The sequence below is a fragment of the Phoca vitulina genome, unplaced genomic scaffold, assembly GCF_004348235.1.
Source record: "Phoca vitulina isolate PV1807 unplaced genomic scaffold, GSC_HSeal_1.0 scaffold18, whole genome shotgun sequence".
Taxonomy (NCBI): Eukaryota; Metazoa; Chordata; class Mammalia; order Carnivora; family Phocidae; genus Phoca; species Phoca vitulina.
Window position 1 is genome coordinate 3444901 of NW_022589721.1, and position 23023 is coordinate 3467923.

The 23023-nt window shown below is 36.8% G+C and overlaps 1 protein-coding gene and 2 pseudogenes across 3 annotated transcripts in view; 2 read left to right on the forward strand and 1 right to left on the reverse strand.

Annotated features, from left to right (window-relative positions):
• The window catches only part of ZFPM2 (zinc finger protein, FOG family member 2), a 450174-nt gene that overhangs the window by 37183 nt on the left and 389968 nt on the right, over positions 1 to 23023 (forward strand). The window lies entirely within an intron of this gene.
• On the forward strand, positions 2913 to 7981 carry LOC116639373 (annotated as a pseudogene).
• LOC116639625 lies at positions 17802 to 17954 on the reverse strand (annotated as a pseudogene).

Sequence of the window (23023 nt, forward strand, 5' to 3'; positions counted from 1 at the left end):
AAGCATCTGCCTCGGCTCAGGTCATGATCCCAGGGTCCTGGGATCGAGCCCCGCATCGGGCTCCTTGCTCTGCAGGAAGCCTGCTTCTCCCTCTCCCACTCCCCCTGCTTGTGTTCCTTCTCTCGCTGTGTCTCTCGCTGTCAAATAAATAAATAAAATCTTTAAAAAAAAAAAAAAAACAAAAAACTTTTTTTGGCTATTTAATTAATCTGTTCATGTTGATAATAGCTTTATTTTTTAGAATCTAAAAGATTTCCATAATTTGAAAAAAAAAAGTTGAGTCACTATAGAGCCGTATACATAAAATTTTTATAGCAGTAATTGCATTCACTATGCCTTTTGTCAAATGAGCTTGATTTTCAATCTTCTGACCAGTGAGTACCTAAAATTCAAAGATCCTGTTGGAGTTACCTATTTTTACTTACTTTTATTTTCTTATTTTATTTCCCTCTGTTTGAAGGAAAACTACAAATGACAAGACGGGTTGCTCACAAGCCCATTCATTTATTTGCTTTTGCCATTTAGATTTGTATATGTAGGGAATGTGCCCGAAGGCACTTTGACCAATATAGTTTAGGAGACTGCAAAATAAAGAAATGCAATTTATTTCAGCATATATTATAAATTTCAGGTAGGAGCTTAATTATAATAATCAGAATGCATTCATTTAAATGGAGTATGTGTTTGAACATGTAAATGTCATCAGGTTTTGTAATGAACTGGTGAAAATGTGTGCTTCTCTTATTGAAAGGATAACACTGGAAAAAGATTAAGCATGCCCTGTCTTCCTTCTTCCCTCTTTTCTCTTTGGTAATCAACACCTGGTTTGATTACATCTTTTTGAACTCTGAAAGCTATACTATAAACTCTTTACATAGAAGTTTTTATGAAAGGGAATTGTGGCAAGCAGTAGTTGAACTTTCCACTTTGAGGAGAATTCCACCTTTTTTGTCATCCTGTAATTCAGACTTCTTTAGGTTTGTCATTGTTCAGGAGAGTGCAGTGATTTCCCTTTGGTGCTTGGTTTTCAAGTTTATGGCTGCTTTTAGAAGGATGGGACTGATTCTTATGTTTTGTGGTGCTTGGAGGAGTTATCAACTGCCCTGAGGTACGTGTACCTTGTCCATTGCACCTAATGCATGGCTAGTACATGATTGGTTCTCATTAAATATTTATTAAATGGCTGGTAGACAATAAAATTTAGACACAGCTCCATTTGGTGCAGTGCACACATTTTGTGAATTCTCTTTCCCCTCCCAACCTCCCTCCTTCTCTTTCTCTCTCTCTCCCCTCCCTCCCTCCCTCCCTCCCTCCCTCCCTCCCTTCCTTCCTTCCTTCCAAGATCAAAAGGATCTGTGCTAAGAGGCTGTAAGCAATTGTGTTACTTTTCATCTCCTTCGGGGCTGTACTTCTTGTAAAGCTAGGGTTTGTGAATACTGACCTTCTCACAAACTATACATATAAAACAATTAGATTATTTTTATAAATACAGAAATAATGTCCTGCTTCAAGAGAAGATTAAAAAAAGACAGATTTTTTCTTGTCTATATTTATTTATTTATTTATTTATTTATTTTTTGCTTTTGTGGTTGTGGCTCTCCCCTTCCCCACCCCCACGTTTGATTACTATAACGTTCCTAGCTTTTATTTCTATATCTAAATACATTTGTATTTCTCACCTGTGTTTTCTACAAATTAGTCTTGAATTGGCCTCTGTTTTTCCTCTTTATTGCTTTACCCTGCTTGTAATCCTTCCTCCCTCAAGTCTATCAGCTTGACCTTCCAAAAACAACTGACGACTTGTCATCATTGCTTAAAATCTGCTATGGCTTCCTATTACCTACTTCATTCAGTCCAGATTCTTCTTTGGTTCTAAGACTTTCCATTACTTTTCCCTTTTCAAGTTTATTTCTGTACTCTCTAGGCCATAAGGAACTCTTCTCCAGCAAGGCAGTACTGTCTTCCTATACCCCATCCCACAACAGCCATTCACTTCCAGTCCCTGCTCCTTACCGTTGCTCAGGTAATGCCCTGCCTCTCCCCCCTTCGTCATCTTAATCTTCCACACTGAAAATGTCCAGTGGAAGTCTCACGTGTTCCAAGAATCTTCCCAGTATTCTTATCCACAGTCATTACTCTGTTCTATATTTCTTTTGCAAAAATAGTGTCAGGCATTTTGACACTTGTTTTCTATATTTTTTTTCTACATATAGGATACCTTTGTCTCCCTGTGAAGAACTTAAGTGTTTTAAGAACAGAAAAAAAAAGAGTTCCTGTGCCCTTTTTGCTTTTTTTGTAAACCCTAAATCTCATAGCAGTATGGTAAGCAGGTGGTAGGCATTTATTTCATGTCTTGTTCGACTTTGAAAAACAAACTATTAGAAATTCATAAGTAGCTGCATACGTGTATTGAGGGAAAGTATTGAATAATATTTTCTCATACATTTAGAATAAGCTTTTCCTTTCCCCCAAAGACTTGGGGATTTTGTTTCATGTTTGTTTCTAGAATGATTTTCTGCCACTTGGGAAAAAAAAAAAATATTCTTTTAGAAAATAATTACCATTAGCTTGAAGATAGAGATAAATAATCAGTTTTTAAGGACTATCATTTTAGTTCTCAATAACTCGTTTTGGAGCTAAGGTGTTAGTGGAAGGAAGGACGTGTAAGTCATCTGTCCCTTTTTTTTTTTTTTTTTTTAAAGATTTTATTTATTTATTTGAGAGAGAGAATGAGACAGAGAGAGCATGAGATGGGGGAGGGTCAGAGGGAGAAGCAGACTCCCTGCCGAGCAGGGAGCCCGATGCGGGACTCGATCCCGGGACTCCAGGATCATGACCTGAGCCGAAGGCAGTCGCTTAACCAACTGAGCCACCCAGGCGCCCCAGTCATCTGTCTCTTTACCCCTAGAGGGGCGGTGCCACCGCGCCTCTGCCTGTTACTGGGTTCATCAGAGTCTTTGCATATTTGTAATTACCCTTCCATAAATAGTTTGCAACTTGACCACAGCATTTTGCCGCTCCGTTAGAATGAGGCCCAAGGTCCAAGTTAAAAGCAAAATCCTCAATGAATTTAACAAAATTAAGCCAAGAGCTGTAGGTTATAAGAGCAGAGCTAATGGATTCAGCTGTTCTTTACTTTCATTTTAACCAACACATTTTGCATTCATTTTCCAGATGTGAGCCTCATTTGATTAAAATGGAGTGAAACTAATTTTGTGAAAGTTTTGTATCACCCCTGGAGATAACTGGAGATAACCTAGTGTGTCACAAAACTAGAGCCGGCAAATCAGCATTTGCGGGGTCGGTTTCAGTAACTGCATTGCAGAAGTATTGCAAGACTACTTTTTAAGGCATATTGGTAAACTTTTGCTGGGGTTGTTCATGTGACTCACCTGTGACCAGAGCTGGATTATGAGGGGTGTCCTGGAATTCAGAGGCGGCCAATCCCAGAGCCGGAGACAGTATATGGCGATGCTACTTTAAGTGTGGTTGGTTCAAGGACCAAAGCCATCAGCAACACCTGGAAGGTGGTTAGCAAAACAAATCCGTGGGCTCCACCCCAGACCTACTAACCCAGAAGCTCTGGCTGGAGCTCAGCAATCTATGGAGTAACACGCTCTCCAGGTAAACCTTATATATGCTAAAGTCTTAAGAGCTACTGTGTGTGGAACCCTGGAGTTCAGCTTGAATCATTATCAGACAAATCAATCTCTGTATTTCAATTGAACAAGCTGTATCTAATGATTTCTGATCTCTCATCCGTTGTCATAAAATGCAGACAAATTGAATCAAGTTTTTTAAAGATATTGGTTATTTCACAATTTTCATCTGTATTTGAAGTGTATTCTGAACGGATTCATCTGAATTGATTAAAATGCAAACAAAAGAGCCAGATCACTCTGATAAGCAATGGAAATTCCACAGTCTTTTTTCAGAGCACATGTTTGCTTTATTCAGCTTTGTGTCTTTCCCACCTAGCAGAGAACAAAAGCAACTGTAGTGCAACCTTGTTCTGGCCCTGTCTTGGCATTTAGGTTTGTTTCATTTTGGCACATGGCTGTGTTCTTTCATCATACAGGAAACTATCTGCTGAATCAGTCAAATCTCAGATTCCTTGAACTTCTTGATCAGGCTGATGTTTTCCTAATGAACAGAGGTTGCTAATCTCCATACCAAATAATTAATTGTTTTTACCTATTGAGGTGCTAAGTAATAAGTCACATGGAGTGCTGTATTATATTAGCCATATTATAACTAATATAGGACTTGTAAAATAACTTGACCATTTCTTGAGATCTTCAAGTTTTCATAGTTTGCTATGTAAATGTGCTGGCCATATATTGATCTCTCTAGCAGTATCACATAAATAAGATCATTAATTAGTATCATTTAAAAATATAGATTACAGCAGCTCTCTGTCTTCTCTGCCCTGGGAGCAGCGCTGCTCTCACGGGCCCTCAGCCCCTGAAAATGTCTGCCGGTGCAAAGGTGGTCTCCACGCCCTTCTCGGTCAGGAGCCCCTCTCAGCTGCTGAGCCGATCACAGGCCGCAGTGGTGCTAAACCCTCCGGAGACGCTGACAGATGAGAGCCTCAGCAGCTTGGCAGCCCCTTGTCCCCCGACCTCACTTATTCCTAACCACGGCTTCTGAACCAGCACCGTTTCACGGGACATGGACACAGGCTCCAAGCGCATTGGGGCTGGGCTGCCATGGTAGGGGTGGCTGGCTCTGGGGCTGGAAGCGGGGCCGTGTTTGGGAGCCTCATCATCCGTTATGGCAGGAACCCTTCCTTGAAGCAACAGCTCTTCTCCTGCACCATTCTGGGCTTTGCCCTCTCCGACGCCAGGGGGCTCTTGTGCCTGCTGGTGGCCTTTCTCATCCTCTTCGCCATGGGAAGGAGCCCTCTCCACCTCCCATAGGTCCTTCTCCTGTGTCTCATCTGCCCTGTATGTTCATTTTCCTATACCTCCCCAGGCGGTATAGGAACCAACCCCAGGGTTGGCTCAGGGTTTGACAGAGAGAAGACAAATACTATATTAATAAGAAAAAATATGGAGATGACGTCAACTCTTGTAGTTATATAAATTCTTTCTGAAAATGAACTTTCATAATAATGCTTTATAGAAATTGCAAGCTTGACTATAATCGATTCTGTATATGTATGTATGTGTGTATAATATTCATGGAAATTCTACAGTATGTTATAGAGTATATGAAGATAATTTTTGGCTTTGCCAATTTAGTGTGGCTTAGAGCTAAGACTCAGTTATAACTTTCAAGGCATCTAGAAGTAAAATCATATTGGATATGAATTGTTAAGGGTTTATTTAGGTAGAGGTAGAATTTGCCCTACCAAAAGCTTTTCTCTACCTTCTTAGGTTGTGTAATATTGTGGGGTAATTATAACTATTGTTATACTGGATCTGGGTTGACTGATCTTTATATTGGTGCTATTAAGTCTGTATTTTACATCTAACTGATTGTATTGAATTTGTGTTATGTCTGATACCTGCTGAAAAGTTATAATGCCCTGGAGGGTTATTACTATTAGTGATACAGAGATGGTTTGATGATAGCAGGACTTGATTTTATCATGCTTAGGTTTTTGTTACATTCTGTTTATTATATTCATTTATTTTATTTTTTTGATGTTATTTAAATGCCTGTTTATATCATAATGCTAGACTCTTGGAGGGTGGAGAAGGCAAACTATGTAAGTAAGACACAGGTTTTTTTTTTTTTTTTTTTTTTTCCTCAAAAGGGTCTTCCTCTGTGAGTGAATCAATGTGTGGGAAGACTGCGTATGTCCCAATGTGGACGTAGCTGTTTTCGTTAACCCATTTATAATATTGGCATCTTGTGCCATTAAGCTTAAATTTGATACATTTTATTGATTGAATCCCAGAATTTTGGTGTAGAGTTTCCTAGGCTTAGGAGAGTGACCCTAGGTCTGGGGGTCACAAATAAAAGTTTTGTTTTGCTTTGTTTTCTTCTGGTACAACTTGATTTTATTATCCGACAGGATTTCCAAATTGAGCAGCTCTGTTTAAAGTGTCGGAAAGTGCTAAGACACCTACCATGGGCAAAGGAACTCTTGTTTAGTATTTTTCTCTTTGCTTGTTTACTTTGTCAAGGGATCTGTGAAGGGGCTCAAGGTTGAATGTGTGAATGTGTATTTCAGTTGTATTTATATGTTCAAGGACTTTGAAAATCAGGCTTCTTGGATGTTACATGTTTACTAAAATACCTCTTAGTATGTATTTAGGGCTTTGATGAAATTTTAAGTTATTATTCAAGCTATTATTCATTTCAACTGTGATATTGGTGGTGTCTTACATACATATTTTTCTTTGGCTTGACAAATATGTAGAAAACAGGTTAATTTGTCCATTGTGTGTGGCCACACCCCCAAGTGTACCTTTGAAAAGATCATTTGGTACAGTGGCTCTAAGGTGGAAGCATTGCTAAATTATTTGTTTTTAAAATATTTGTATAACATGGCTTTTTTGAACTTTACTTTTATTTTTTTCAATGAAGGAAGGAATGAAGAAAACTACATTTTTTGGGTGCCGATCAGGTATCGTGACACATGCTTTAATTTAGGTTATCTCAGATTGCCCTCGCAATGACACTCCAGCTTAGGCTCAGAGGAATAAAGAGCACGTCTGAGATTCAAACCCAGCTCTGACTCCCAAGGCCACAGCATTTCTACCCTGACGTGCTGCCTCTTGCCATAAGGCCATGTGCTAATATTTGGTGGAAGGTGCAATAATAAAAGACATTTGCAAAGGAGTAGAAAAGCCAAATAGGTTTAGGGAAAAAACAGGACATAGGGAATTCTAAGGAGCTGTGTAGGCCCTCTGCTCTGAGCGTATAGGAAGGAAGAAGATCCATTGTCCAAAATCAATTTTTCCCTTCTCTAATTTTCTCAAAATTAATTTAAATAATTGATAGGTAGGTATTTCTCAGTGTGTGCTTTATAGCCTGTTTTTTCCACTTGCATATTCTGGAAAATTGAGTGAAAATCATTTTTTTTTGTTAAAAAAAAAAAAAGAGAGGGGGATATGTTGTAGGCAAAAGAGGCAAAATCAGTACCAATTGCATGCTGGTTTTAGCTTGAATCCAGAATCCTGACACTAAATGAAGATATCTATTTGTATACTGTTTATTCAAAAGTTGGGGACACTTCAAATGCGTTTATTTACTGATGTGTCTGAACTACATTTTACTAAGACAATCTTCATGGTATTCGTGGTATGGGAATATTATTCCCCATATTTAAGCCTCATTTGAAGCTTTCTTACTCCAGGGTTGAATAGATGGTTGCTAGATAAAGGCATCCATAAAATAATACTTGAGTGTATTTATAAAAAATAGCTTTCCATTTTGGTTTGTAAGATACACTTGTAAATTTTTATAATGTTACAACATATTGTCCAGATTGGTTGATTGGGGGAGGGGAGAACTAATGTAATTCAGACAAGCAATAATTACTAGGTCAAGAAATAGGGCAATTAAAAAATGATTCATGGCAAGTAGGAGTGAGACATTTATATTCTGAAAATTAATTATGGGACATTTTATTTAAATTATAATCAGGAAGAAAAGTTCAGGGAAAAGAAAGAGGTTCAGGGAAATTTTATATGTACTCATCTTGAGTACAAATTAGTAAAGATCTTAGATTCAACTAATGTGTCAGAGTCCATTAAAGAGACTGGAAAACCCTATTTCACTCTCACTAAACTGCCTGAAATTTTAACCTCCAAACTTATGTATAATCAAATGTAGAGAGTGTGTATGTCTTGATAAATCTACATATATATCCATGATGTAAGAGTACAAAAGACGTGGATACTTGATTTTACGGGGTTGACGACCATGTGTTCATTGGCCAAAGCAAGTGTGAGAGCTCTTATAAAATCCTCAGATCTACATATTATAAAAAATAAACTATTTCATGTTTACTTAGGCAACAACTGTCTCCAACTGCAGTCCACCTATGGGCCTTCCCCCTACTCTATTTGCTAATTATGTATTCATTCAAGATTCAAAATATTCAAAATAGTCCACCTATGGTATAGTGCATCCTTAGAAGCTGACTTTCTCCCTGAAGGTCTGATGTCTCACAGCCTTGGTCTTTGGGCTTGAGGGCACTGATCATTACCGCTCTTGCTGGACTCCCATTTAGTCCTTCCCTTTTTTCCCTTTGGCTCATTCTCCTTCCACCTCATTTCCCCGTTGAACTTTTCTGTCCTGGGCCCTGTTATCTCAACTTGCTCTCACCTTTCAAACTCCTTTTGTACTCACTCGGATGAGTCCAGCCTAGTTTATGAGTGCTGGTATATAGAGGGCCCTGGCCTCCCCTTTCCTATTTATTAGGCATTAGGGCATTTGGCATGTTTTCAGTGTGAGCTATGGTGATCTCATAACTCACAGGATGAAGCTAATAAACAGTAATTTTAGATCCAGTAATAGATGAATGGGAGATCGTTGGCCTTTCAATTTGCAAGTCTGCTCTTCCCATGGCTAATATAAGAAATCTCGTTGATTTTGAAATGGTGATATAAAAGACAGGGTTTTAGATTTGAGGGCTAGAAATCCCATACTTAAATTGCTCAGAATGTGTTTGCTGGAACAAGATAAAACTCCTTCCAGTGGATGCTAAACCTCTCTTAGGGTAGCAAATTTAAGGAATAGAGTAAATTCCATTATCAGATATTCAATTTCAATGTTTAAAATAGGTGATTAAATGCAATGCATAATCTCTGAAGTAGTTTGTAGAAGTGACCAATGTAAGTAATGGAATTTGGGATTAGAAAGGATTCTCTTTGCCATGAAAAAGCATTTTCAGATACTCATCCAGTAAGATCAACCTGCAGTAGTTAGCTTCAGGTTCTTTATTTGTTGTTTATTTAGCAAATAGAGTAGGGGGAAGGCCCATAGTTAACCCATATAGCTTTTTAAAGGAGGAAAAAAAAAAAAGATTTCTCTTTTAGTCCATTCAGCGTGGCTCTCCCAGGAGAAAGACTGATGGACCTAACCACAAACACTTTACTCGGTTGCATGGGCTTAAAAATGTAGGCACTTTTAAAGGGAACAACTTAATTTAATTGCTCCTTTCATTTAGTTTACGATGCTGTTTGGAATCAAGATGATTGATGATTTCCAATACCCCAGCTATAATTTCAGCCTCTGTTAATGCTTAGGTATAAGACTGACATCATCTTTATAAATTTACCATTTAGTTAATCCACTTGTGCTGATTGATTAGTGGTTAAAATCCAAGCATTCTATTAGATACCCAAATGATACTATAATATCTCCAAATAAATGACCATGCTAATTTTGAATGCAGAATGACATACTGACTTGTGAAAACACTGAATTAATGTCAGTTGCCTTTTAATTGTGTGTGAATGTTATGGCACTTTACATAATTTGATCAGCAGGCATGCTGTACAACATAGAGGTACCTCTCAGACTTTCTACCTGTAATCTAGGGTAGTTTTCTTGTTAGGTGGTGAGAGATCTAGGAGTAAAGATTTCTAGACACTGACTGAGGAATCACTAGAGACACATTTTTTAACATAACCATTTGTGTAGTTTCCACAAATTATTCTTTATTAAAGAGATTATGAAGAGATATTAAATCTCTACATTAAGTTGGATAGACATCATACTGAGAATGTATTTTTTAAATATTTATTTATTTATTTGAGAGAGAGAGAGAGAGAGCGTGCACATGTGTCAGTGGGGGGGGGGGGGGTTGTCAGAGGGAGAGGGAGGGAAAGAATCTTAAGCAGGCTCCATGCCCAGTGCAGAGCCTGACCTAGGGTTTGCTCTCATGACTCTGAGATCATGACCCCAGCTGAAATCAAAAGCCAGATGCTTAACCAACTGAGTCACCCAGGTGCCCCGTACTGAGAATATTTTTATATTAAATATAAGGTAGGGAAGTTGGATAAACATACAGTAAGGATAATTTTTTTAAGGAGATGAAAGGTAATTGCTATGGTTACTAGTATTTCCTATTAAAGCTGTATAAATTAATCTAAGGCCCTGGGATTTTTTATTTCCTGGTCCATATTCTCTCAACACTCTGAGCCTAATCAGACTAATGTGGATGCTGTAGGCATTCAAAAGTTAAATTGAAATATATTTTTTAAAGATTTTATTTATTTATTTGACAGAGAGAGACACAGAGAGAGAGGGAACACAAGCAGGGGGAGTGGGAGAGGGAGAAGCAGGCTTCCTGCGGAGCAGGAAACCTGATGCGGGGCTCGATCCCAGGACCTTGAGATCGTGACCTGAGCCAAAGGCAGACGCTTAACGACTGAGCCACCCAGGCGCCCCAAAAGTTAAATTAAAATATTGATGCTTGACTTTAAGTACTAAGCAAGTGAGACAAGTACAGTTTTTTCTTCCTTTATTTCTGAATAAATTTATTAATTTTATTATGACACAGAATACTCAATTAAGTCTATGGTGACTCTCTTACTCCCCAGTTCCTTTTCTCCAAACTCCCGCTATTAAAATGACTATATTTTGCCATATCTAGAAGAATGTGGAATGTATAAATCCTCTTTCTCTTTTCCAAGTTTTTACCGCCACTGTCCATAAACATTAAGGTAGGGGAGAGAAGAGCAGGTTTGACTAACATGAGAGTAAGTAGGGTGTGAGACTTGACTTGTTTTCTGGGAAGGAAGAAAATATTTCTGGAGAAAGGAAGTGTGCTGAGGGATCTTGGGCCACAGCTCTGGATTCTGGAAGAAGCAATTTTCAGCAAGTAACTCTTATTACCCATAGCCCCAGGAATGGGCTTCATCTAGCTTCAGCAGCTGAATGGACCCTGTATTTTTATTCCATTAATAGAAATGAAGAATTTATATTGTAAATGTTAGATGAATATATCCTACCTAATTTCAATATGTCCAATACCATTAGTAGGTCAATCAAGAAAATGTAAATGACTGAAGTCAGATCTTCTTATGCTCTGGTAGTATAAAGAGATAAAGAGGTAAAGAGGGATAGATAGAGAGGAGAGAGCTAGAGATGCCAGGAGCATCTCAAATGAAGTGCGTGGTCACTACAGTGGTGGGAAGCTGAACAACTGTCTAGTGCACTGTTGTGTTGGCTCAGATCATCAAAATGCCTGGTGGATAATAGCCGCTCCACAAAAATACATCTCCGCATTTTCTGGGACTGGTCACTTCTATCTGTTTAGCTTGAGGCAATGTGTAGCTTTGACCTAGGAACTTTTTGAAGTTCATGGCTCTGAGTCTCAGTGGTTCTGTTTCATTTGATTTACAAAGTACTTTTTAGCATTAACTTTGCAATGAAGGAGCTTTATTCCCAGAAGATGTTTTAGCCAGGGGTACACTTGTCATGATTTATGACCAGAGCAAATAATAAAATATATAAAACTGCATATGATGGGGCCCATTAAGTTATTTCTAGATAACTTTGCTCCTAAGTTAAACTGGCTATGTTTTTCCATGTCTGTGTCTGATAAGTAGATTTATCTCAACATCAGGTTTTCACAAGATTAATAATCCCTCTTTGTTAAGAGAGTCTGTTTTAAAATTGAAGACAGTTATCCTGATGTGAATTTTATAAACATATGTTAAACAATATTATGCTTTCATATATTTAAACATATCTGATATTATAACTATACTTTTAATCAGATGTCTTACAAAAATGGGAAGTATACTCAGTAAGAAAAAAAGTGGTTAGGCTAAAAAGATTTTTTCTTTAGCTTGAGTAATACTATGCTCTCAAAGCTGTAACCTGAATTATTACCACATATAAATCCATCTTCTTAATTAAATGGGGACTTTGGCCATTGAACCACTAGCATATGAACAGAGTTAGTTACTGAATGTTATTATGAGGCTGGCCTGGCCACATAATCCATTAGAGGTAGGATTCGGTTATATTGGTAGCAGCAAAGTGATTTTTATGGTTGTAAGAATCTTCTCTTTGTTCTGTCAGTATCAATTATTTCAGTACTAATAAAAATCTAAAAAGGGGGTCAAGTTTATGATCTGTGCCTTGGATGGCTAATTTGTAACATTTCTATCCAATAAGCCATGAGTTTCTTTCTTTCTTGAAAGGACCTATGCTATGTGGTTTGTCTAAATTACCTCAGTGTGTAACTATGGAGAGAGTGAGCGTGATATCATGGGATTATAATGTTAGAAAATTTCATTGAAGGGCATGAATAGACATTAAAATAATAAATATGCACTTACGATAGTATGTCTATATGTGTTTAGGATTGCAATAGTGAATATTACATATTTCCTTTGGGGATTTTATCAGTGTCAATCAATTTTGCTTAAAATTTTGGAGAAATAACTTATAGTAATATGTTAAAATGTATGGTAACAAGTGAGAGGAAATCTATGTACTCATTCAAAGTTTTGGTCCACCTTTCAGATGACACACCAATAAATTACTGAAAAACAACTCCTTTAAAACAACAGTGCAAAGTAAATCAAGGGCAGAACTGGCATGGCATAGTTGGGGGAGGAAATAATGGAACTTGTTTTACGATGTTAAACAGCGTCATGAGAGGATAACATAAGAGGTTGTGCATGTATATATTTTGCAAGTTATGGAGCCCTAGAATTCAAAATGTTAGGTAGAGCTTCCTAAAAACCCCAGAAATATTAAGCCTCTATTTAATACTGTTGCTTCTGTGTGTGTGTGTGTGAGCCTATGTCCACACATCATGACGATGTTGCCAAGACATACACTGAGCTGGTCAAACAAGACGGCAAGGAGAAGGAGATAGGAAATAGAGTGGTAGTCTCTCCCATTTAAATCCAAAGAGCTGAATTTGTCAAAGTACTTTCTGATAATAGACGGCTAGATGGCTAAATGATGCCAATCTATATACTTTTCTAGTAATAATGCAGGATGGAGGTCATTACACTGTCCACATCCAAGAACAGAAGGGGATTTTAGGAAGAGTTTGTAAATTTAGGGGAAGGAAACCAGATTAAGTGTTTAAGTTGGGTTACAGAGGTTATCTAAAGGCATAGCTTCTTTAGAGCCATCAGAAGGCTATAAAGAAAAACAGACCAGGATATAGACCCCTCAAATGGTTATACAATTTCAAATTCAGGAAATTTGTGAATGAACAGGAATATTAAGTTATTGAGTTATCGCCGGAGGTATGAAATAAAATATAGATTATTTGTATATGCAATGAGAGAAAGAAAGGTGATACTCTTATGTAAGAATAGACTATGATACTGGATTAGATTGTTAACTGTAGAAAAAAATGTTATAAAGGACATTATTAAGATAATTGGCAAAATTTGAATATGGACTGTATATTACATAGTTATATCTATCAACATTAATTAACCTTAATTAGTGAAATGTACTATGGCTGTATAAGAGCATGTCCTTGTTCTTATGATACATACTGAATACTTAGAATAAAGGGCCATAAAGCTTGCAACTTACTTCAAATGGTTTAGTAAAATCATAACAGTGATATTATTATTACTGAGAAAGAGACATAAGCACATGTGGCAAAATGTTAGCAATTTGTAATTCTAGGTGAATGATGTATGGGCCTTTATTATGTTAATATTGTAACTTTTTGAAGATTTAAAATATACCGAATAAAAGATAGAAAAAAATGGATGCAACTAACAAGTAAAAGTACTAGATGATGGACTCTGAAAAACAAACTGAGGGTTCTAGAGGGGAGGGGGGTGGGGGGATGGGTTAGCCTGGTGATGGGTATTGAGGAGGGCACGAAGTGAATGGAGCACTGGGTGTTATACGCAAACAATGAATCATGGAACACTACATCAAAAACTAATGATGTAATATATGGTGATTAACATAACAATAAAAATTTTTTAAAAAAGTACTAGTACTACTAGTAGTAATAATAATAATAATGATAATAGTAATCATAAATGTGTACTGAGCTTTTTAGGTAGATGGAAGTCTTGATACACAGAAGTATCCAAAGGCCAGAATAACGATGATTGAGATACTAGAATAGAATGTTCACTATGAAGTTCTAAGCTTAATTTAAATAGGTTTATATCAGTGTACACCTAATAGCAATAGAAAACTCTCCTGGATCATTTTCTTGAAGGGCAGTGAACTTTGCAAATTACCAAACATATTCTTGAACTGTGTTGGAGATAATATTGTGATGTATAAAGAGGAGAAAGAAAGTAGGAAAAGAAAGCTCTTCTAAATTTTATCCATTAGGAGCGTGATATACTAGGAATTATAATTGGAAGAAAGGAAAGGTTGATGATAATGATCAGAATAGAGTGTAATTGAAAACATGTAAATAAAGAAGAGACTTCAGTAAATATAGAAGAAAATGGGAGAAAAATGTTCTAGGTATGAGTAATATTCAAAATCCACAGATCATAACCCCCTTCATATATATAAGGTCACTAAGTGCTCTGACCATCATGGTGTTAGATTTCACCATCTTCATCTTTAAGCCTTAGGGAAACAGAAGTCCATTACTGTCTTGATGGACAGAAGACCCCTCCGTGGCAAATTGTCTTGGTCTTCTATTCTTACTATACAATCTTTGTGGATCTTTTTTTTCTGCTTAAGATGGAAGCAAAGGACCTGCAAAGGGTCAAGGCAACCCACAGTTTGGTTTTTACTTCCTCAATTCAGCGAACCATTCATTGAACCCTCATTCATATTTCACAACATTCTTTTTTATTGGGTACCCCTAGAAATCATTTTGACCTCTTTTTGAAAGACCTTGCCTTGTAAGTCCATTTATTATTATTTTCAATTTTATTTTCCTTTCTCTCTGTTTCTTAAGCCTCCATTGGAGTACCAGGACACTCTTTTCTCTTTTAATCTCAAGCTATCTCTTAAAGGGATCTGATGAAGAGTAGTCTGGATTTCACAGGGTGGTGATTTCTGCAGGTGCCATAATAATTATTATTATATACCAGGTTGGCAGAGGAAAAGAAATCTCACATGGATAAGTACAATGCTTTTAAAATATAAGTAATGAATGCTACAAAAATGGAAGATAGATTATTTGACAAAAAAAATTGCAATTAGTACCTAATTGCATGTTCAAGTCATAGAAAAGCAACAACTACAACAAAACAAAAGAAATGAGATAAAGAATAAAGAAAAAAATGAACACTGTATTTTTTTTTCTTTTAAATACATTAAAACTCAGGAAAATGATAAAGGAGAACATTGTTCCTTTATCAGATGGGAACGGAAAACTCTTAACTGATGACATAAAAAAGGCAGAGACTTTTAATAAGTATTTTCTTTACCTCTGTCTTCACACAAAAAGGTCATCTTTGATCTAATCACTGAAATAGCCAACACCTGGGCTGGGAGGGCAGAAAGTCATGATAAAAGAAGGAATGAACTAGAGATTGTGTAAAAAAAAAAATTAAAAATAAAAGGTTGTTCAAATGCTGGCGTTGGCAAACTTTAATATATAAATGGAACTCATTTAAGTATGGGGTGTCAATTGTCTTCCTCTTTGGGGGCTTTCAGTTTATATGATATATGCAATCCCTTTCAATTAAATAATAAATAGAAGTTTTGTATGTACAGAGTCTAGAGGAAATCAGACAGGACTATGATGTAGCCCCAAACCTCAAGAAATTTGCACACACTAAACTACCCTGGGGTATGACTTTCTAATAAAGAAAATGATGTAATGTGATTTATTTATAAAATTATTCATAAAAGATGCACAACTAGCTAAGTAAAGTCCTCATGGGTTCAGAGATACTTATCAATGGTTTTAAGCAACCTCAGGGAAATTTTATCAAATTACTTAAATATGAGTTTGTTTGTTTGGTTTTTGTTTGTTTGTGTGTTTTAATGAGGGAGTTAGATGGGGAGAGCAACAGAGGTTGGGTCAAGTGGACGAGCACCAAAACAGGAAAGCAGTGGCTAGAAGTGGGAAACTACCCAGAGTAGTAACTAGTTAATGAGTGAATCGGAGTCTGGGATAACATCCTGGCTTTGTCAATCTCATTCTCTGTAGAGTGGTTCAAGTTTATGGGAGTAAAGACAACATCTTTGGTTCAGATCTTCTAACTTCCTAGGAATAATGAGGGCTCTGTTCCCAGTGTACCACCCAGGGACTTCTTTGCCAGAACACAGGCAATCAATGATTTGTGATTTTGTTCCTGGTGTACGTAGTGTAACTTGATTTTGATTAAGTATTCTGACAAAGTGTCCCATGATAACTTTGTTAGTATTTTGTGGCAAGGAGTTTTGAGATAATATTTTGTCATTATTATTTGATATTTTTCCAAGGTACCTAAAATTCCTGAATTTTTTCCTTATCCATAGCAACCTAAGTAGGAAAAATTGACCTATTAAGTCCCAAGCCCAAATCTGAAATTTAGGATTTATTACACTTCAGAAAAAAAAAAAAAGGATTTGCTGGAGAGAAATCAAACAAGGGTCTCCATTGATGGAAAAAAAGCCATGGGATTACCAACTACTTCTTTTTTTTAAGATTCCATTCATTTATCTGACAGAGAGAGACAGTGAGAGAGGGAACACAAGCAGGGGGAGCGGGAGAGGGAGAAGCAGGCCTCCTGCCGAGCAGGGAGCCCGACGCGGGGCTCAATCCCAGGACCCTGGGTTCATGACCCAAGCCGAAGGCAGGTGCTTAACGACTGAGCCACCCAGGCGCCCCGGATTACCAACTACTTCTTAGGGCGAGTGTAGGAGAGAGAAGAGTAGAGAGTCAAAGGGGAGAAAAGAGTTGCCTGGAGCCTCCTACCAGCAGGAAAGATTTTCATCAGGAAAGCAAAAGACAGAAAAAGAGAGGAGAATGAGTGAGGGGTGATTGGACTAAAGGCTTTGGTCTCTTACCGGTGCAGTAACAAAAAAGGAAGAAGCCAAGGAGAGGATCACACCTTTCTAGAGGACCTTTGAAGAGCCAGTGATTCTGCCCACTGGTAACTATGGCAGAATCAGCGTCCTGGAATATAATTAAGCAGATTAGCCTCCCTTCCACTATGTTGGGTTAGGGAGTAAAAATAGGAGTCTGTAAAGAGGCAGACAAGGCCTTGGCATGCAGATTAGATATTATAGGCATAAGTATTTTTTATTCTATCATTTATCAGTCTGTTTATATGTGCACAAAAGTACAAACTTGAAGAAAATTGGCCCATAACCATAGCCCTAGATAACTTTTGAGGTGAAACATTCTATTACTCTCTGGGGTTTATCTTGTCCAAGACTTTGCTTCTATAGTTCATCTGTTCTTTGTTCTGTAACATTTCTCTACTAATAGAAGATTATTCCTATATGAATAAAGATACATTTTATTATCATCAATCACAAAATCCTTCTTTGGTTCCATATATCACTGCACTTTTCTGTACCCTATTCACAGCAAAACATCTTGAAATTGTTGTCTCTGGTCTTGCTTCCATTCTTTCATCTCCTGTTTACAATAGTCTACTCAACTCCATACCAGTAAGGATCCCTTTCCCTAGCACTTAACTCCCTGATGTTAAGGTTACAAATGACTTCCTTGTAGTCCAGTCCAATCTTCACTTCTTTTCTTACCTCTCAGCATTGTTCAACCACATGGAGTACTCCTTCCTTCTTGAAGCACTTATTTTCTTGACTTTGGAAACATCACACTTTCCTTGTTTTCATCCTGTTTGACTGGCTGTTGCTTCTCAGTTTCTTTGATTAATCTCTCTTCTGCTCAATATCTAAGCATTGGAGTTTTTGAAGATTTTCCTATACCCTCTTCTCTTGTAAGGATATGCTTTCTCTCCAGGTTTGACTTTTTAATCCTATAGCTCTAAATACCATCTGTATATGAAAGGCACTTAGATCTTTATTTCCAGATCTGACTTGTCCCCTGGAACTTCAATTAGCAATAATCGCGCCTCGGATAAACCTCATTGGCTATGATACTGCCACTGTGCAAAGCTTCCCCTGGAACTTCAAACTCATATTTCCAAATACCTACTTTAAAGCTTCTCATAGATATCTAATAAGCGTCTCAAATTTAATGTGTCCTAAGAACAGCTCTTTATCATCTGTCACCCAAACCTGTTCCTATCCAATTGTTCCATCTCAGACAATTTCATCAACACACCCAGTTGGTTGAAGTTAAGAAAGTATTGTTCTCTTTTTCTCTTCCTCTCCTATCCAGTTCATAATAAATCCTGTCAAACCAATCTCTAAAATATTTTCTGAGTCCACCCATTCTCTTCACCTTAATCTAGGTCATCATCCTCTCTTGCCCAGATTATTGCTGTCTAACGTGGTTTCTCTGAATTTTACTTTTACTTCCTTAAAATCTATTGTGTTTAGGAACCAGAGTATTCTTTTAAAACATTATTCATATCATGTCCCTCACCTGCCTAAAACTCACCAATGGCTTCCCACTGCAATTAGAATAAAATCCATATTCTTTGCTCTGTTTACCTCTCTGTCCTCATCTTGCACCACTATCCCCTCATCTCTGCACTCCAGCCATGCTTTTTCTTCAACATGTGATGTTCATTCCTATGGTAGGGCTTTCTCTCTGCCTTGAACACTCTTCCCCTTCATCATTGTTTGGTTGTTTCTTCTTGTCAGTTAGAACCCATCTGAAATGTCACTTTGTCAAAGGGGGCCTCCCTCACTTCTCAAATAAACAACCTGTCATGAGTACCCATTGTTCTATTTTGGCTCTCTTCATAGCACTTGTAATATTGTTTATAACAATAATTTTATTTGTGTATGCAGTTTCTTTATTCATTTGTTGCTTGATTTATTTTCTCTATTTCATTTTCACCTCCTACTAGAATAAAAAGCCATGGAGAGTAGGGAGTTTGTCAATCCTGAAAGAGTCATAAGAGTATCTGATATGTAATAGGTACTCTAGAGATATTTGTTAGATAGAAAAATAAGTTAATGGATAGATACATATTAAGATATTTTTGATATAAATCGTTAGGCACACTTTAGACTATATATACACCCCCTTCTCAACCACAGTTTGATTTTCATGACATTTAAGCACCTTGATGAGTGTCTGAGGTCCCTTTGGATGAATGTGCAAAAGGTGTGTTTACCAAATTTGCAATTATGGGAAACCAGGGAAAGATAACTTCTAGGATGGAGTTAAAAAACAAAATTAAGATTCAAAATTACTGCCACATTGCATGTTATACTTTCAATATGATACTTTTTAATAAAAAAGTATTGTTACAATCTGGGATATTGGATGGAAAAGCCAAATGAAATTAAGAAAAGAACCTTGTATTTATACTTGAAAGGTGAACTGCACAAGCCTAAGTCAATGGAAACTTGATAGTAATGAATGTGAAGAAGAACTGGGGTGAAGTGAGAATTAGGGAGGTGTGGGTCCCCAAGGAACACAGTAGATGTCTTAAATCTCTATCTGTAATCCTATACTTTAATGCATAGTTAAGATATGTCCCTTTTGTGAGAACTCCCATGATAGTTCCAGCCTGGAGCCTCTCTCCTGTCTGAACCCTTTGAAGATTTTGTCCCTACCTATAATGACAACTACTGTTTACTGCTTTCTTTTAATATTTGTGTACATGTCTTAATCTCACCACCTAGATTGCAAACTCCTTAAGAGGAGGTACTATGTTTTGTTTTAATTGCTCTGTTCCACTTAATTTTTTACAAATTGTTGGAGGACACTCAGTAAATATTTACTTTGTAAGTGAATGAATAAGTAGCAGATAAGGCTAAATTATGTGAGTATATGCATTTTTTAAAAAAATGATTAGGGGCCCCTGGGTGGCTCAGTTGGTTAAGCATCTGACTCTTGGTTTCAGCTCAGGTCATGGTCTCAGGGTCATGAGATCAAGCCCCATGTCGGGCTCCGTGCTGGGTGTGGAGCCTGCTTAGGATTCTCTCTCTCTTCCTCCCCCTCTGCCCCCTCCCATGCACTCTCTCCCTGAATAATGATGATGATAATAATAATAATAATAATAATAATGAAATTTTATAAGAACCATCATTATAGAAACAAAATTATTAGGGAAGTTTTATTTAATATATGTGTGTGTCTAGGTTTGGGGAGGAAGATAGTCTCTGTAAGTAGTAATGAATTAATAAAAAGAAAGAAAAGATATTTCTGAAAAATGGTACTATTCTAATTGGTTTAAAAGTAAAATTTTCAATAAATTTTATTTAAGAGGTTTAGTTTTACGAAGGATAGACTGGGGTAGATAGGTAGGTAGATAGATAGATATTAACATATATTGAAATATCTGGTCAATAATTATATTTCCCTGTGAAATAAAAATCTGGGACCACTTGATGTTTTTAAATTGAATGGAAATAGTTAAAAACCTCCCAAAACTTTTATTCATATTATTTTTTAAAATAACTTGTTAATTTCCACATTTAGCCAATTTTAATTCAGTGATAAAATTTAATTGCAGTTCATAATACCAGTGTGACTTATAAAACTAAATTTTATATCTATAATCAGTGTATGTATATCAAATTATAAAATAAATCAAATTCTCACTGACAGGATAAAAAAGAAAACACTTCTTCATTATTGAGAATGCAGTTACAGCCCCTGCACCCTTGAGTTTGTGTGAGATGCTTGTGGAAAGTAAAGGAAATATTTAAAACCTTCCAGTGAGCCAGCTATCCAGTGGCCAAAACTTAATTAAAAAATTACATCGATTGTAGTAAGGACCAAAATTGGCCATAAACACATGGTGTAAGCCAGTATTAATTTTCTCTTTTGACTACTTGATACAATGATGTAATTTTATTTCACTGTGTAAGATGAAGAATGAGAAAATAAAACTATAACTCTCTCACAGGGCAGCAAGCTCACTGGGCATGGAGACTTGATCTTATTCACTGTTATGTTCCAAAGGCCTAGCGGTGCTTTTATGTACAGTAAACACTCATTACAAAGTGCTCCCTTACATAAGAATTCAGATATAATGTGAGTGTAGAATAGCTTTCATCTTCCTCCATTCTTATCTCAGCTTTGTAGCAATGAGATTGAATCTTGGTGCTTCACTTACAGATTTAAGATTACTGACTTAGAGATTTTATATAGTTGGGAACCATTAATGATTTTTTTGAAGGAAGAAGTGAGTTAGTTGAAGCAGTTATTGGATGTTTGCTGTTTCTAACACATTGAGTGATGCTAAAGATATACAAGACCCAGCTTAGAGCCTATAGTACAAGTAAAGTGGAGATGTGTTCCTTTGTAACTATATTTGAGTCTGTGGAGATGATGACCCCCCCCACTTTATGCTTATTCTTTATATATTGAGAAAGAGAAAAGCATTGCTGATAGTGTGGTGTTCTGCTGTTGAACGTAACATTTCAGAGACCATTGACATTAGGCGAAGACCTTCTGTGATCATGATAGATCAGGCAAAAACTAGACTACTCCATACTCATACCTGAACTTGGGCAAAGACGTGAACATTTTAAAGATCAGAGAATGCCCAAATATTTCCCATCTTTTTTAAAAAATCAATCACAGCTTTTTTTTAAACCACATTCTTCTTACCTTCTAGATAAGAATTTTTAAAATACCCAATCACAGAATGACTCCTGCTTCCTGACAGCATCCAATCCAGAGCCGAGTCCTGCTTTTCTTTTTTTATGGATTTCCTATTTTTTTTTCATTTTTTTAAAATTTAAATTCAATTAGCCAACCTCATTAGTTTCAGATGTAGTGTTCAATAACTCATCAGTTGCATCATAACACCCAGTGCTCTTCACATCATGTGCCCTCCTTAATGCCCGTCACCCAGTTACCCCATCCCCCCCCACCTCCCCTCCAGCAACCTTCAGTTTGTTTCTTATAGTTAAGAGTATCTCATGGTTTGCCTCCCTCTCTAATTTCTTTCCATTCCGTTTTCCCTCCCTTCCCCTATCATCTTCTGCGCTGTTTCGTGTATTCCACATGAGTGAAACCATATGATAATTGTCTTTCTCTGAGTGACTTATTTTGCTCAGCATAATCCCCTCCAGTTCCATCCACATCTATGTAAATGGTAAGATTTCATCCTTTCTGATGGCTGAGTAATATTCCATTGTGTATGTGTGTGTATGTCTATCTATCTATCTATCTATCTATCTATCTATCTATCTATCTATCATCTATCTATCACATCTTCTTTATCCATTCAGTCCTGCTTTTTTAAACTTTCCCCAAAATCACCTAACAGAAGTCCACATCCTTTAAGTTATTTCTAACATATTTGCTGAGACTCCTTGCAGTTCCCCTCATTGCAGTGAGTCAATAAACCCACATTTGTTCAACAACAGGTGTGTTCCAGATGGTCTTTGACTGAAGATCATTTGACAGTGTTAAGAGCCTAAAGACTATGGAGTGTGTTAAAATTTAAATGTGTTTGCTTTTCACATATATGCCAATATCTTTCCCAAAGAGAGTCTCTGGAAAGCAGTGAAAGTTGGAATTAGAGAAAAATGAAAGCTTCAAAGGTATGCATAATTGTCGTTTGTATTATGAACTGGTATTACTCTCACAAGGTATATATATCCATAGACTGTTTTTGAAATACTAAGCTGTCAACACGATATAACCTATGAGTTGTGTTCCAAACGCTTTATTCTATTGAGTGTTAGCTTTATTTTAAGGGGTTTGCCATAAAATATATTATTCTAAGGCACTAACACGCCATCATGGAAAGAATCACTGCAGAGAATATATTCAAGATTCAAAACTTATTTGTCTGAAACAGCTGCTCCTGACCTTCCATGGTTATTTAGAGACTCTTGGAATTTTTATAAGATTATATTTTAAATAAGCACCAGCTTAAGTGCCTCTGTTGCCCCTACTATTTTAAATAGTTAAAAACATTAACCTTTTATTCTTTTTCTCTGGTCAGTAGAATAATTTCCCTTTACCATCTCTGTATGCATATAATGAACTCTGGAGAGTAGGAAAAGATTTTTTAATCATTAGATAATCTTAAAGGGAATAAAAATATTTGTGTTAAAATTGTAAAACATAGTTGTTCCTATATGT